Source organism: Trachypithecus francoisi, unplaced genomic scaffold (assembly GCF_009764315.1).
Source record: "Trachypithecus francoisi isolate TF-2019V2 unplaced genomic scaffold, Tfra_2.0 Lachesis_group6, whole genome shotgun sequence".
In the NCBI taxonomy this organism is placed as follows: Eukaryota; Metazoa; Chordata; class Mammalia; order Primates; family Cercopithecidae; genus Trachypithecus; species Trachypithecus francoisi.
In genome coordinates, this window is record NW_022681471.1 from 122,026,679 (window position 1) to 122,044,738 (window position 18,060).

The 18,060-nt window shown below is 41.5% G+C and overlaps 1 long non-coding RNA gene across 1 annotated transcript in view; it reads left to right on the top strand.

The window, feature by feature from the left end:
* The window catches only part of LOC117077993, a 45,517-nt gene extending 33,269 nt beyond the window's left edge, over positions 1-12,248 (top strand). Inside the window, exon 3 of the long non-coding RNA XR_004434888.1 lies at positions 11,913-12,248. This is a non-coding gene — a long non-coding RNA (uncharacterized LOC117077993). The remainder of the gene's footprint in view (positions 1-11,912) is intronic.
* Positions 12,249-18,060: the final 5,812 nt, after the last annotated feature.

An 18,060-nucleotide genomic window follows, 5' to 3' on the forward strand; every position in this document is an offset into this window, starting at 1 on the left:
CCACAACCTCTGCCTCCAAGATTCAAGCAATTCCCCTGCCTCAGCCTCCCGAGTAGCTGGGATTACAAGTGTGTGCCACCATGCCTGGATAATTTTTTTTTTTTTTTTGTATTTTTAGTAGAGACGGGGTTTCACCATGTTGGCCAGGCTGGTCTCGAACTCTGGCCTCAAGTAATCCGCCTGCCTCAGCCTTCCAAAGTCTTGGGATTACAGGCGTGAGCCACCATGCCTAGCTTCACCTCTGGACTTTTTAATAATCCCTGGAGGCTATCAGAGTTTATTAACAGACCCAGAGGTTATGATTAGACCAAATTCAGTTGGTCTAATCATAACCAACATAGTCACATAGCTAGGACTTGTAGAGCTTGGACTTTAAGACATCTAACTTTTGCTATTTCCACTCTGGACACGCACCTAAGCAGGTCATTTAAAGACGATACTTAAGTGGAAGAATAATCAAGATGTAAAACCACTCAAATAGTTCCATAAATACTTTTTGGGGAACATAGAAGTTACTGGTATTATAGAAGTCCTGTGGTAGAAAATTGTTTTATTCAGTTTTCACTTTAGAAGTTTAAAACACATTTAGGTTTTCTCTTCTCTGGTTCATTTCAATAACTTTCCCTCCTTATCTGACTCTTAGTCTTGTTGGAATCTGGTCATGTGGTTGCTGTGTCTGGATTGTGAGAAATATAAGAATGCACGAAGCCAGTGTGGTCTTCTCACCCAGCCGACTAACACATGACTCATGCATTCCAGTAAAGTGGAGCGGGTCTGGCCACCAAAACCTGACCCCTGAGTCATTTCAATCAACTGCGAATGCCCAAGGCAGCTGCATGAATTTGCTCAAACATTCTTTGGAAGGTATATACTAATCCTTTCTTCTTAGATATAAATATTAACTCATCCATGCCTGTAGTACTTGTGGTCTCTGAACCCTACTTTTGGAATGCAGTTGGGGATATCAAGTTTGCAGGCTTGAGACACTGCCAGGTGACAGTTTGCTTCATTTTTCCACGGCCTTATTTAATCCTTTATTACTTATTTTATTTTGGTAGCACATGGCATTCATTTATGCACTCCTGGGTGAGCAAAGTTCTTAGGCAGTTAACCTGAGTGACAAGGCACAAATCAATGGTCACTTCTTCCCTTCACAATGGGAAATTATTGACATAACCCTACTAGTTTCTGGTTCAGCAGGGATGCAAGAGGTTACTGAGAACAGTGTCGATAACCTTGCATGATGCGCTATTTCTTTTTCTCTTTTTATTAGGCTGTTTGCCCCCCTCATCATGCCCTTACAAAATTATCCTCGTAGTTGTGTCATTAACCCGTTAACCGATTTCAACACACTTCCAGGAAGATTCAGTGGGTGTTTCAATCTACCATTTTGCAAGAGTGTCTCTTCTTACCTATTCATAAACATAACTAATCTTTCTTTCATATCAATCTGTATTAATAGTACATTTGTAGCTCATGGAATCGAATAAGGATTATGTAAATTTCTGCCTATTGATTTTTATAAATTCTCCAAACTAGATAAAAGGAAAGGCTTTTACTTTCTGATGTCCCATTTAATAATTCAGTCTTCTTTTTCTGCAACTTAAACTCCATATCTACTATAATCTCTGCTTCATAGAATAGCTATTCTCGTAGATACTTCAAAATTTTTTTCAGAAGGTCAAACAAGAGCTTCCTGCAAGATATAAAGGTGAGAGAACGTTTAAACAGCATCTCCAGTCATTGATATGTTACTTGCTTCTTGAAAATTCCAATTATCTTGTGTACATGTTTTAATTGCAGACATTGCATTGGATAGAGATATCAGATTCACTGGGAAAGAGAGAGAGGGGCTAAATTTATTTAGCTGAGATTTCTGCCACAGGCTCTTAAAATTGAGCACCTTCTCTCACTGGGTAGAGAGGCTAATTTAGCTTCATAAATGATGATTTTCACAACATAGATGCAATGTACCATGAATTTCACTAGTTTAGAAAGCTAGTTATTATGTACCTTGTGTTTTAAGAGTTCCAAGAAAAGGAACCATTAACCATCTTTTATCAATCAAAATAATTGGATTGAAAATAAAATGAAATTTTCTGAGTAAATCATTATAATAATTGCTCTGTGATTTATGAAATATGAGTGGGCTGTTGAGAAATACACTCTCTGGTTGATGGACCATATATTATGCTAGCTGTTCCTTAAGGCTGCTCTTCTGAAGGCAAATCTATTTGCTGAAAGAAGTGGACTGAAATGGGAAACAAATTGTGCATTAGAAGGCGCTAGAATTATGAATGTCAGTCTGGAATGGAAAACATATAATTCAGAAACATGCTTATTGGGAGGATAGACAAAGCATGAGGTCATAGGAAGGAAGGGCAGAGATGGGGAATAAATGATTAACAAAAAGCTTCTGAATGCTCTGTGGAACAGCCCCAAGTCCTTTCATAGATCAGTTTTACATTGCCTTAACTTTCCAATGGGGGCGTGGAGAGGCCCATGGGCATTTTAGAAAATTATAAAGTTTGCATTCATTTTTTTCATGATTAGTATTTTCCCTTATTCTTCATTGCCTCTTCCTGAACATTCTCTGTGGTATTATTAGAACTCTTATTACAAACAAAAAAACCTCTTTCCAGCTCATGCCATTTCACCCCTGTACCGCCTTCTGTCTCTCCTACTGACCTCCTGGTAACTCTCCATCATTGATGGAAGACTTTTGCACCTTACCCACAGTCTTCCTTCCCACCCCAAAACATGTTGTCATCCTGGGTAGCTTCAACATAGTAATTAGCTATACTATTTTGGAGACTACCACTGAGGCAGGAGAATAGGGCCTGAAGGCAGGGAACCTAAGGACTTCCTAGAACTTAATCAAATGGAAACACTTCAGCTATGACAGGAAATATCCTCTTCATTTACATAGGGCATACAATAAGTAAATGACTGATATGGTTTGGCTGTGCCCCCACCCAAATCTCAACTTGAGCTGTATCTTCCAGAATTCCCATGTGTTGTGAGAGGGACCCAGGGAGAGGTAATTGAATCATGGAGGCTCGTCTTTCCCATGCTGTTCTTGGGATAGTGAATAAGTTTCAGGAGATCTGATGGGTTATTAGGGATTTCTGCTTTGCTTCTTCCTCATTTTTCTCTTGCCACTGCTATGTAAGAAGGGCCTTTCACCTTCCGTCGTGATTCTGAGGCCTCCCAGCCATGTGGAACTGTAAGTCCAATTAAACCTCTTTTTGTTCCCAGTTTTAGGTATGTCTTTATCAGCAGCCTGAAAATGAACTAATACAATGACTCTGTAACTTTACTTCATCCTCTTCTTTACATACAATGTACTCCAAGTAAATAACTTTGTAACTTCACGTTAGTCTCTTCATTTACATAGGGCGTACACCAAATAACCAATGGAAATCTCTAGAGGGTATTTAAACCCCAGAAAATCTGTAACTGGGCTCTTGAACTGGTTGCTCAGGCTGCTCCCACCTTGTGGAGTGTGGTTTGCTTTTCAATAAATCTCTGCTTTTATTGCTTCATTCTTTCCTTGCTTTGTGTGTTTTGTCCAATTCTTTGTTCAAAACGCCAAGAACCTGGACATGCTCCACCAGTAACACCATCTGATATTCACCCTCCTTCTAACTTCCTTCTGAAAAACTACCTCTTCCCCCGACTCTTATTTCCTTACTGTAACTTGCAGCATTTATCACTCTTGCAGTCTCACATCTATTTCATGTTACTCGATTTTCTGGCTTCCCCGTTAGCGTGTCAAGTAAACTTTATAGAGGAGGAGACCATATTTGTTTTTTCACCATTTTATCCCCAACCGTGATTACAGTGCCTGGCACATAGTGAGTGCTCAATAAATACTTATGGATTGAATGAGTGCATCCTTCATCACAAAGCATGATGCTTATATAGAGAAGTCTTGACAATCCAGACTGATTGGGGAAAAGGCCTGTCTAATGATATAGAACAGATTGGAATTTAATTTTTTTTTTTTTTTTTTTTTTTTTTTTTTTTTTTTTTTGAGACGGAGTCTCGCTCTGTCGCCCAGGCTGGAGTGCTGTGGCCGGATCTCGGCTCACTGCAAGCTCCGCCTCCCGGGTTCACGCCATTCCTGCCTCAGCCTCCCGAGCAGCTGGACTACAGGCGCCCACCACCTCGCCCGGCTAGTTTTTTGTATTTTTAGTAGAGACGGGGTTTCACCGTGTTAGCCAGGATGGTCTCGATCTCCTGACCTCGTGATCCACCCGACTCGGCCTCCCAAAGTGCTGGATTACAGGCTTGAGCCACCGCGGCGGAATTTTAATTTTAAGATAAGCAATTTATGATTATAAACATTCAAGTACCTTCTGTGTATGACAGGTCAAATCTTGGGCAAAATGGTGAAGCAGACATCAATCTCCTTTTTTTGTTTTCTTCACACTTTTCCTCCTCTTCAAGGACTTGGAGTCTTGTCATTTTTCTAGTCTATCAAAACCCGCAGGGTGTGACAAGAGTTGCTGAAACCTCAGTATGCACTTCACTCAAGGTCTTCCATCTTGCTTGACCATTTCCATTTATGTATTTCTTGTTCAGAAAGGGAAAATTTTAAGACCTGTGGAGAAGTTCATGTGGAGAAGAACTGAGGCCTCAGGCCACCAGACATGTGTAAGTCATTTTGGAAGAGCAAAGGTAGCTATCTACTCTGGGTTTGTGTGTTAGTCCCGTGTTTCTGATGCTTTCACGTTTTCAAGCCTTGCTGACCTGGAGGGACAGCCCCTCCCAGGGCTAGTCAATTCCTAGAGATAGTGAAGGGCTCACCTGCAAGTGTGTCTTTCAGATGCAAACCAACCAATCCAAAGCCCTACCCTCAACCACTTCCTTTATTGAACTCTTACACTCCACATGGTCTGAATGGCATGGCGTCTCCATCTTCTTCGGAAGTGTAAACAACCATCTTTTCAATGGCAATCAGATCTGTTGGCCTCACCATATCTGAATAATAATAAACCTACATTTGAAAACAGCATGCCACCTAGAATGTTTAGGTAAGCATGACTTAGTTGAGGGTGAACTAATGAAGTTCCTTAGGAACACAAAGAAGAGCCATGTACATTTGTCTTTGAGTGGGGCGGCTTATGGCAAAACTACAGGATAATTGAGGAGCCTGTGGAAATCACCACATCATCCCCACAATCATCTTGAATCCCTTAGGTTTGAGATGAAGATGTGAGTAGGATTTCATGGAGAAGAAGTGAAGTATCTGAGGGATTCCCAGAGAACAACCAGGGGCAAGGCCAAGGGTGGATTTGTGAGAAAAAGATCCTCAGACACTCCTTCAATTTCTACTAACACCTCTCAAGCCACCCACTTATCTAACACTCTTCAATATGCACAATTGGCATTATCTTTTTAAAAAATAAATAATTTATTTCATTTTGAAACAAACACAAACTTACAGAAGAGCTGAAAGAAGAATACAGAACTGTTTTTCCCTGAACCATTTGCCTGAACCAGTTCCCAATCTGATGCTCCAACCCTCCCGAATCCTATAAAAAAGAACATTTTCCTACACAACCACAATACAGCCATCCAAGTCAGGAAATTAGCACTGATACATTAAGACCCTGCAATCTGCAGACATCAACAAAGTTTTGACAACTATCCCAGTAACGCCATTTATCACAAAAGGATCAGTGCAGAGTCATATGCGGAACTTGGTTGTCATATCTTTTCCATTTCCCTCAGCTGAAACAGTTCCTCAGTCATACTCTGAATTCCATGACTTGGACACTTTTGAAGATTATAGGGCAGTTATTTTATTGAATGCCTCTTGATTCGGGTTTGTCTGAGTTTTCTCAGCATTAGATTCAGGTGGGCATTTTCTTAGTCATAGGGAATGTGAGCATAAGGACACCTCCAGCACCTTTGCTATTTTTAATGACCTGTAGCAAACAAGTGTGTGTTTGTTGGGCAAAATGAGTCCCTGGGAGGTGATTGTTTTCAGAATGAGGTGAAGTGTATATGTGTTTACATGTGTATACACTGGATAAGTGTACATCAGTGAGTGTGCATGTATCCACTCCAGCAATAGTCGATGAAGGAGCCTATTCAGGACTCAATACCGCTGGAGTTATTTAGAGCTTGAAGAATCCTCACTAAACCTATATCTAGTAGTCTGCTAGTTGACATGCATGAGTGAGAATATTTTATTGGCAAAATGAGTGGTGGTCATGAAAAGCCGTTGGTTGGGGATAATGTTCAAAATGCACCACTCTTTATGTCTAACAGTTTATTTATTTTAAGTTTTTGTTTTTGAGACGGAGTCTTGCTCTGTTGCCCAGGCTGGAGTGCAGTGATGTGATCTTGGCTCACTGCAACCTCCGCCTCCCAGGTTCAAGCAATTCTCATGCCTCAGTCTCCCGAGTAGCTGGGATTGCAGGCACGCACCACTACTGCCCAGCTAATTTTTGTATTTTTAGTAGAGATGGAGTTTCGCCACATTGGCCAGGCTGGTCTCAAACTCCTGATCTCAGGTGATCTGCCTGCCTTGACCTCCCAAAGTTCTGGGATTACAGAGCCACCGCACCCAAACCCAACAATTTATTTTTATTTTTTTAATTTTTAATTTAGTTTTTTTTTTTGAGATGGAATCTCTCCCTGTTGCCCAGGCTGGAGTACAGTGGCATGATCTCCTCTTACTGCAATCTCCGCCTCCTGGTTCACGTGATTCTCCCACCTCAGCCTCCTGAGTAGCTGGGACTACAAGTGCCCACCACCATGCTCGGCTTTTTAAAAAATTTTTTGGTATTTTTAGTAGAAATGGGGTTTCACCATGTTGGCCAGGCTCATCTCCAACTCCTGACGTGAAGTGATCTGCCTGTTTCAGCCTTCCAAAGTGCTGGGATTACACAGGGTGACCACTGCACTCAGCCAAACAGTTTAAAACAATATGTGTAGTTCTTGAGGTTTTGAGATACAATGTCCCAAGGCTCTCCTCTTCTCAACACCCCCTGACTATCGCTTGAGTCTATCCAGTCCTGTTGGCCAAATATCTTTGTATTCACTTCAGAGTAAGCCTCTCATATAAGGTGCTAGTCGGTGTGTTCTGGGGGAGAGTGGGCAAACCCTGTACTATGGAACAGTGTGATGGTTTTGCATGCCTTCTTGCTCATAAGTATTTACGGGTTTGGCAGACCTTGGTCTGCCATGGTAAGATGACTCTTCAGTAGTGACGGTGGAGTGAAAAACATAGCTCACACTACCAGGCGTAAGTTAAATGACACCACAAGGAAACATGCAGATAAATTCATTATGTAGAACAAGGCAGTTCAAATGGACTCTTTTGATAGTTGATGTCATGAAAGGAAAAGTGGGGAGGAGTGCTATGGATTGAAACTAAAGGAACATACTGTCTAAATGTTTCTATGAACCATGATTAGATTCTAGTTGAAAAAATAGCTATGAAATCCAAAATATTAGGTAATTAGAAAAAATACGGCCTGGCATGGTGGCTCACGCCTGTAATCCCAGCACTTTGGGAGGCCGAGGCAGGTGGATCATTTGAGGTCAGGAGTTCGAGACCAGCCTGGCCAACATGGTGAAACCCCGTCTCTACTAAAAATACAAAAATTAGCTGGGTGGTAGTGGCACAGACCTGTAATCCCAGCTACTCGGGAGGCTAAGGCAGGAGAATCGCTTGAGCCTGGGAGGCAGAGGTTGCTGTGAGCTGTGTTCATACCACTGCACTCCAGTCTGGGCAACAGAGTGAGACCCTGTCTCAAAAACGCAAAACAAAAAAACCCCAACAGCTTTTATTTTGATATAATTTTACTTACAGAAAAGTTGCAAGAATAATACAAAGAATGACCATATAAACTCCACTCATAATTTCCAAGTGTTAACATTTTACCATATTTACTCTTTCCTTCTCTCTCTCACACACATAAGTACATGCACACACACACACACACAAAATATGTACATTTATATATTTAATTTTTTCCTGAACCATTTTGAAGTCCACTGCAGGCATGATGCTTCTTTCCTTCAGTGATAATTTCTAAGAAATAAGGATATTCTCTTACATATCCACACTAATAATATTTAAAATCAGGCAATTTCCATGGACACTATACTGTTATCTAATCTATAGACCTTTTTCAAATTTTGCTAATTGTCCCAATAATGTCCTTTACAGCAAAAGAAAATTTCAGATCTTATAAAGCATTCAGTTGTCCTGTGTCTATAATCTCATTGAATCCTAAATACTTTCTTAGTCCTTCTCAGCCTTTCACAACAATGACATTTGTGAATACAGATTAGTTACTCTGTATAATGTTCTTTAGTTTGAGTTTGTCTATTTTCCCATGATTAGACTCAGGTTATGCGTTTTTTGGCAGGAATAGCACAGAAATCATGTGTTCTCAGTGCATCATATTGTGGGTCACATTTATGTCAGTTTGTCCCACTTCTGATGATGCTGAATTCGATCACTTGATTAAGATCTTGTATGACAAATTTCTCTACTATAAAGCTACTTACTATTTTCTCCTTTGTAATTAATGAACATCTTGTGAGGAAAAACTTTGAGACTCTGTAAATATCCTTTTACTCCTGGTGCTAGGCAGAATGGCCTCCCAAAGATGGCCATGTCCTAATCCTGGAACCTGTGAATATGTTACACGGCAAAGGGGAATAAAAGTTACAGATGTTAATTAAGGTTGCTAATCAGCTGAGAGGAAGATTATGCTGGTGGCCCAAGGTAATCGCAAGGGTCCTTAAAAGTTCAAGAGGCAGACAAATGAATCAGAGTCAGAGAAGAAGTTATAATGACAGAAGCAGAAGCAAAATCAGAATTATGCAAAGTGAGAAGGACTTGACCCATCATTGCTGGCTGTGAAGAGCGAAGGGATCATAAGGCAAGAAACATGGGTGGCCCTTTGTTTTAAAATGTGGATCTTATTATTATTCAGATACAGTGAGGCCAATAGACCAGGAGATTATTTCCATTGAAAAAATACTTTGTTATACTCGCAGATCCCAAGTGCAGACATGCCAAATGATGGGGGCTACATGAGGAAGCACTGGGCTTGGTGTTTTAGTTCGTCCTCACACTGCTATAAAGAACTACCTCAGGGGCTGGGCGTGGTGGCTCAAGCCTGTAATCCCAGCACTTTGGGAGGCTGAGGCAGGTGGATCACAAGGTCAGGAGTTCGAGATGAGCCTGGCCAACATGGTGAAACCCCGTCTCTACTAAAATACAAAAATTAGCCGAGTGGTAGTGGCATGGACCTGTAATCCCAGCTACTCCAGAGGCTGAGGCTGGAGAATCGCTTGAAACTGGAAGACAGAGGTTGCGATGAGCCGAGATCATGCCACTGCACTCCAGCCTGGGTGAAAGAGCGAAACTCCATCTCAAAAAAAAAAAAAGAGAAATACCTCAGGCTGGGTAATTTGTAAAGGAAAGAGTTAATTAGTTCACAGTTTTGCAGGCTATTATAGGAAGCGTAATGCTATATCTGCTCAGCTTCTGGGGAGACCTCAGGAAACTTACAATCATGATGGAAAGGGGGAGCAGGCATGTCACATGGCCAGAGCATGAGCAAGAGAGTGAGGGAGGAGGTGCTACAGACTTTTAAACAACCAGACCTAACAAGAACTCACTATCATGAAGACAATACCAAGGGAGATGGCACGCTAAACCATTAATGGTTTAACTGCCCCCATGATCCAGTCACCTCCCACCAGGCCCCAACTCCAACCTTGGGGATTACATTTCAACATGAGATTTGGGCAGGGACACACATCCAAACTTTATCAGTTGGTCAGGAGGCAGAGAGTGCAAGGTGAAAACGTGGGCAAGAGCCTTTATTGTGGTTTCCATTGGAAGAAATGGGTGAGGCAGGGTAAGCAGGTTTAGATCAACTAGTTTGAATAATTTCAGTGGACTCTGAGGTGTAAGGGCTCTCTCTAGTGTCTGGTACCTGGACTGGGTGATTAAGGCAGGGTAGTGGTGGCCCAGAGTGTCAGAGCTCAACAGAGGAGGTGGTTGTGGGTGTGGGCTTTGGATTAGTTGGTTTGCATTAGACAGGCACACTTGCAGTCAAATCCTCTACTATCTCTAGGGATTAGCTAGTCCTTGGAAGAGCTCCAGGGTCAGCAAGGCCCCAAGATATCAAAGCATTAAAAATAGAGAAAATAAAAATACGCTATTAATACACCTCTAGAAGTTGGAAATGGCAAGGAAAGGGCTTCTTCCCCAGAGTCTTCAGAAAGGAATGCAGCCCTGCTAACATGGTGGCGTTAGCCTGGGGAGACTTGCATTGGACTTCTAACCTACAGAATTGTGAAATAATAAATCTGCATTGTTTTAAGCCACAAAATTTGTGGTAAGTTGTCACAGCAGTAGTTGGAAACTAATACAATATACTCCTCAAGCTTCCACCCACTAATTTTAGTATCCATTGATGATTCTTGCCTAAATCAATTATTATTATGACGGTAATTTTTCTTATCCCATTGTTCCTTCTACTTCATAGGTGGTTTTCTATTACAAAGACAATGTTTTTTCCCCTTGCCTCCCCACCATTTATTTATATAAATATGGACACACAGGTCCTTCTTTTGTTTAATGGACTATACTCCTTTATTGTCACTATTCATTTTGATGCTCAAATTTTTCCTAATTTCATCAGTAGGAACACCCTTAAGCTGACTTCTGTGTCTTTTTGACTTGTCAGTTGGAAAATTGGCATGTGAAGGCCATGTAATGGGATTATTATTAATCTTCTTAAGTATGACAACGGTATAAGGTTATATAGGAGAATGTCCCCTTTCCTTGGGAGATATAGTTAGGGGTGAAGAGTGATGGTATTATTTGCAACTTACTTTCAAATGGGTCAGCACCTCCAAAAAGGCAATGTTTTTATATGCTTTGTGCATCTGTGTCTCTCTGTGTGTGTGTGTCTGTGCAGGGAGAGAGAGAGAATTAGCAAATTTGGCAAAATGTCAAAATGATCAAATCTAGGTGGAGGATAACCAAGTGTTTATTGTGTTATTCTTTCAATTTTTCTGCAGGCTTAAATTTTTTTACAATAGAATTTAGGGAAAAATGCAAACAAAGAAAAATAGCCTTAAGGAACAGCTGATTCATTGTTCTCAGAACATAGTTGTGCATATAGCATACACTTCATGATCTTTCCCTTAGGTCCAGGGTACAAAAAGAATAATTTTTTTAATGAACATTTTAAAGTGTCAGCTTAAATCTGGCCTCTGTGATTAATTAAATGGAAAGTTTGCCCATAAAGTGCCTGAAAGCAATGACCTCATTAAGTATGTAAACGCTGTTCCTCAGATCTCATTTACACTTTTTTATTTGTTCTTATGGACAAAGTTATTTTATAATCCAATCCCTGTCTAAATCACCATAAGTTTTAGATTAGCAATGACCCATAAAGGGAGTTTTAATATGTAGTTTATAGAAATCCACATTCCAATGAAATCCAACCAAAGGGGAATGAAAATGCAATACAAAGCTTATTAAACTATTTGAAGTTTCTTCTACCCAATTTTTCAGAGCTTTTTTATGCATGACTAGACTCATACATTTATAATCATTGAGGTTTGGCAGGTACAGAGAGCTGATATGAATTTGGCAGGTACAGAGAGCTGATATGAAGTGTTGCAAGAAAACTGATGAAGGAACCACCCAGACAGTTGCCCTGTGGTAGCTTTAAAACAGGTCAACAATTCTTTGAAACTTTTCCCCTTCAAGAGTGGAGACCCATTCTCTTCCACTTGAGCATGGGCTAGACTAGTGACTCACTTCTAACTAATAGAATATGGCAGCAGTGGTGGTGTGTGGCTTCTGAGACTAGATAGTGTCAGCATGGCAACTTCCTCTTTGCTGTCTCTCTTAGATCATAGCTGCCATGCCATGAAGACACTCAAGCAGCCCTATGAAAAGGTCCCCTTGGGGGGGAACTGAGACTTCTTGCCAACAACCATGTGAGTAACCCATCTTGGAAGAAGATCCACCAACTCCAGTCGAGCCATCAGATGGCTGTCGCTCTAGCCAACATCTTGACTGCAACCTCATGAGAGACCTTGTGCCAGAACCACCCAGCTAAGCTGCTCCTGAATTCCTGACCCCAAGAAACTGAGATAATAAATGTTTATTATTTTGAGCCATGATATTTTTGGGCAATTTGTTGCAAGGCAATAGATAACTAATACAGGTTCTCATAATGTCATTATTTGGGTCCAGTCAGCATGCTTTAGTATCTGGGAGTTTTTTTTTCCCTCTCATTCATATCTAACAGCAATATAAGAAATACAAGAAAAAGACACTAAAGAGACTTTCCTGGATTCTCCTGGTATTGGTGGATGTAACATTTGACTCTTTACTTCTTCCCTGCTGAGTCTGAAGGGCTTTTGCTTGAAGTAATTTGCCATTTTGGAGGAGGAGCACTATTTGGCTAGTGTGTGTTTTAGTGGCAGAAAGTCCCTTAGGAAATGAATAAACCCAGAGTCTCCAACTCACTTAATAAAGGATTGCATTTAATCCTGCAACCGTCCTGTGATGTAGGCACTACTTGCCTGATTTTAAGACTGAGGGAATTGAAGTATTATGTGTCAGGGATATACACAAATTTGGAGAATATGAAAGGTCTTGGAGGCTGTCTTCATAAATATCCAGTTACTTCTGCGTCATGGAAGAGAGGAAAAAAGAAAGGCATTAAGAAGGGAACAGATATAATGTACTGAGTATGGGGAGAAAGGTACCCTCTTTTCTCCCAAATGATAGAATTATTTCCTGAAAGGCTAGGTGAAGGTCTAATCAAGTTGACATGGTCTTCAATCCCCAATTCCCTTGAGGCCTTGGAAACCCAGCCAGCCGAGGCCTGAACAATGAGCCTCCACATGGCTACTTTCCTTTGATCTTCTGCTTCCTTTGAACAAAGTAGCAGAAGGTCTTGAAGGGCAAAAGTGGCCAATTTCTAGGTTTTCAAAGACTCTGGGAGCTGGTGAATGAAAAGGGATGTTTGTAGCTTTATGTTGTGTCAGGAATTTGATAACCACTATCTGGGGATGTTATATGACATGGTTGAACCTGAACAGACACTGCAGACATGGTGGTCTGTTGTCAGTCCTACAGCAAAACGACATTCACTATTCTGGTCAGGTTTTGAAAAGGAAAGTACCAGCGATTTGAAGTCAAACAGATTCTCGTCACTCCCTTAGTCCTGGTTCTGCTACTAACCAGCTGTGTCCCTTCACTGTGAATATTGGGTCTCTTCATCCACAAATGTAGATAAAGTATTTTCTCAGATTTTTTTTAGGTCTGACATTTTAGGATGACATGATTCCTCCAGGAAGCTCCAAAAGGCCCTAGTTCCATAAAGTAAATGAATCCTACTTGTTTTATTTGTACCTTGTCAGAGGTGTTTGAACCAGAGTGACCCATCTTGAATAGGGGCTAGGTAAAATAAGGCTAAGACCTGTTGAGCTGCGTTCCCAGCAGGTTAGGCATTCTAAGTCACAGGATGAGATAGGAGGTCAGCACAAGATACAGGTCATAAAGACCCTGCTGATAAAACAGGATGTGGTAAAGAAGCTGGCCAAAACCCACCAAAACCAAGATGGCAATGAAAGTGACTTCTGGTCATCCTCACTGCTCATTATATGCTAATTATAATGTATTAGTATGCTAAAAGACACTCCCACCAGTGCCATGACAGTTTACAAATGCCATGGCAATGTCAGGAAGTTACCCTATATATAATATATAGTTACCCTACATGTGTAATAACTGTATTATCAAAATAATTCCCCTCTGATTAATGTTATGGTAGATTTCATAGTCTTTAAAAAATATGGTGAAGTCCACATTTAAGCGAAACCGAGTAACTCTGAGTAGGGCATTTTGGAATAATTTGTCTTTGAAAGCAGATTGGGCAGCCTGAGCACCAACAAAGAGTGTTGGAAAAAGGAGTATCTTTTTTGTGACTTAGTTATTAACTTAATGAGAAGTCAAAACAGATATAGGGAATATTTACTTTTAACTTCCACAAAGTGACAAAAAATAAACCACCATTTAAGGTGAAAAAACATTAGTGGCTTTTCCCTAGACAGTCCTAATGTATGTCTTCATTTTAGTTTATGTGTTCCTAGTAAAAATGACAGAAACACTGAGCTAGGCTTCTGTGGTTATTTAAAATTCAGCATGCTATGAGCTTTCTATGATGACAGACGTGTTCTGTATCTGTGCCATCCAGTATAGTAGTCCCTAGCCACATTTGGTTAGTACTTGAAGTGTGGCTAGTGTGATTCAAAAACTGATTTTTAATTTTATTAATATTAATATATATTGAAATTCAAACAGCCACATTGTTTAGTGGCTACTATATTGGATAATACTAGCTTAAAGCCTTGATATGCTGAAAATGTCTTTGCAAAAATTATAACTGAGGAAATTATGATAGTGAAAGAGATTAGACCTAACCAACTCCATCTTGCTTCTAACCTTAAGCTGTCCTCGTTCATTCCTGGGCGTAGGCCAACTAACCTTGGAAAGGAATTTAATTTATGGTTTAACTCTGCAACAAAACTGATAATAGCCTTTGCCCATTTGAAGCCAAGGCTGGCTCCTCAGTCCCTGCTCCCAGGGTCTCTGACCTTGTTCCTGCTGTATGTGCTCAGCTTGGGTTAGGATAACAAGGTATTACAAAGATGAATAAGACTCGCACTATTGTGAGTTCCTCACATACAGTATCTCATTTAATCCTCGAAAGATCCCTGAGATGTAGCATCGTTTTCACTCTCAGTTTGCTGCTAAGGAATATGAAGTTCAGTGAGGATAAATTGCTAAGGCCACACTGTTACTAACAAGTAGAGCTGGAATCAAGCCAGGATCTTTTTAATTTTACTTTAGTTGTTCTGAGATGGAGTCTTGCTCTGTCACCCAGGCTGGAGTACAGTGGCACGATGCCAGCTCACTGCAACCTCTGCCTCCCGGGTTCAAATGATTCTCCCGCCTCAGCCTCCCAAGTAGCTGGGATTACAGGCATGCACCACCAAGCCCCGCTAATTTTTGTATTTTTAGTAGACACAGGGTTTCACTGTGCTGGCCAGGCTGGTCTTGAGCTCCTGACCTCAAGTGATCCGCCTGCCTTGGCCTCCCAAAGTGCTGGGGTTACAGGCAAGAGCCATCGTGCCTGTCTCTGACCCACCATATGACACACCCCAGATTCTGATTTGCACTTTTGGCCAGTACCTTGGGGGAATCCTAAATTTTTGATCTGATTTGCAAATTGTGCTTTGAGAAACATGACCCAAATTCTCCTCATTCTGAAAAGAATTCCAAAGTAGAGTTGCCTTAAACCAGAGGTTCTCAACTAGGGGTGATTTTGCCTCCCAGGGGACATTTGGCAATGTCTGGAGACATTTCTGGTGTTAAAATTCAGTTTGGCCTAAATCTGCCTCCTTATATATTTCAAGTTTGGCCTAAAGGTTTCTCCGTACATACTGAACTGTAACCTAACTTGATATGTAAATAGACTAACTACCCTTGTACCAATCACAGAGTTTCAGCCAATCACGGGCAGCCAACTGTTCAAACCCTGTTCAAATAAGGCAAACACGGTGCTATAAAACCAATCCAGCAGTTTCTGTACCTCACTTACGTTTTCTGTGTGTCACTTTCCTTTTTCTGTCCATAAATGTTATCCAACCATGTGGCAGACCTTCAGGTCTGAACCTATTGTGGTTCTGTGGGCTGCCTGATTTTAGAATTGTTCTTTACTCAGTTAAACTCTATTAAATTTAATTCGTATAACGTTTAACATTGGTTGTCACAACTTGTGGGGAGGTTGCTGCTCGAATCTAGTGGGTAGAGACCACAGATATACCCCATGTTGGGGTGGGGGCTGGTACTGTCCTGTGCACTGTACGCGGTTTAGCAATATCCACTGTGTATTTTCCCCAAATGTTAATTAGTTCTGAGGTTGTGAAGCCTTGTCTTGAAGCAAAGCCAGGACCTCTGGTGTCCCTGGGAAAGGCGACAACAACTTGAATGTAAAGTGAAAAAAATCACAAATTTCAGGCCGGACGCGGTGGCTCAAGCCTGTAATCCCAGCACTTCGGGAGGCCGAGACGGGCGGATCACGAGGTCAGGAGATCGAGACCATCCTGGCTAACACGGTGAAACCCCGTCTCTACTACAAAATACAAAAACTAGCCGGGCGTAGTGGCCGGCGCCTGTAGTCCCAGCTACTTGGGAGGCTGAGGCAGGAGAATGGCGTGAACCCGGGAGGCGGAGCTTGCAGTGAGCTGAGATCCGGCCACTGTACTCCAGCCTGGGTGACAGCGAGACTCCGTCTCAAAAAAAAAAAAATTACAAATTTCATTGTTGACTTAAAGAAAACCAAAATGTTTCACCCCAAAATATATTTCTTTGACATATTTTGAAATGGCTGTTCAGAGCGCCTGCAAACAGAAGCAGCCCTGCAAAGCTGTCGTTTGCGGAGAGAGATTTGCATCTGTAGAGAAAATCTGCACTGATGCAGCCAGGCTTTCTCTTAGCTCTGCCTTGTCTGGATCTAGGAAAGATGAACTGACAGTCTGACACATTTAAAGATCTGAAAGAAACATTTACCATCTATCCTCTCTGAGAGCTGCTACCTGTGAGGTCTTATCTATGTAACGAGACCAACTTTGCCAGCCAGGCCTCCTCTTCTCCTTCTCTTATAACTTGTTTTGCCAACATAGTGTGCTTTACAGTCTCCCAAGTCCCCATTCATTCTGTAACCTCAAGATGGTATAAAAGCATAAATTAATTATCTGGCCATTTCTTTGAGATCTCATATTTTGTAGGACTCTCATGCATGTTAATAAATTTGTATGCCTTTTGTCCTATTTTTTGTCAGTTGATTTTTCAGCAAACCTTCAGTGGGCAAAGGGGGAAGCTTTCCCTTGGTCCCTACACATTGGTTTCAAGCAGCATAGATTCCAGTGATTTACAGAAATTCAAGGCAGTGATTTGCAGCCTTATCAGAACAGTGCTCCCCTTTAATAATAAATAGTTGTAGGAAAACTAAGAATGAAATAATTACAAATGCCAGTAGATTCAGGTGTGTTATATTGAGAACTGGTGGTGTCAGGATTTTCCAGAACAATGAACGACTTGTGCTAAAAGTTCCATACAGAGCAAAACACAAACTTTTGATTCATACAGTAGTTGATTTCCAGAAAAATTCAGGGTTTATTAAAATTGCTAAAAATACTTTTGTGTTTATTTGTAAAATGCTGTGAGCATCTATCCTCAGATAATCTTGAGAAGGTTTTTACACACAATGCAGGTCTAGCAGGGCATCCAGAAGCCCTGAAGGATGGGAGAGGCTCCTTTTCTCTGGACTTTATGACCAATGAGGGTTGCTTAAAATCCCCAGCTGTGGGCCGGGCGCGATGGCTCACGCCTGTAATCCCAGCACTTTGGGAGGCCGAGGCGGGCGGATCACAAGGTCAGGAGATCGAGACCACAGTGAAACCCTGTCTCTACTAAAAATACAAAAAATTAGCCGGGCGCAGTGGTGGGCGCCTGTAGTCCCAGCTACTCGGGAGGCTGAGGCAGGAGAATGGCGTGAACCCAGGAGACGGAGCTTGCAGTGAGCCGAGATTGCGCCACTCCACTCCAGCCTGGGCAACAGAGCGAGACTCCGTCTCAAAAAAAAAAAAAAAAAAAATCCCCAGCTGTGGCTCATGAATATCTAAGGCACCCCCTCCCTTGGGTATGCTAACCAAAAGCACACAGTAAAATATTCTAAATTCCCTCTAGCACTTGAGGCCAGGAGTTTGAGCCCAGCCTGGCCAACAAGGTGAAACCCCGTCTCTACTAATAACACAAAAACTAGCCAGGCTTGGTGGGCCTGCAGTCCCAGCTACTCACGAGGCTCAAGCAGGAGAATCGCTTGAACCTGGGAGGCAGAGGTTGCAGTGAGCCAAGATCATGCCACTGCACTCCAGTCTGGGCAACAGAGTGAGACTCCATCTGAAAAAAAAAAAAAAAAA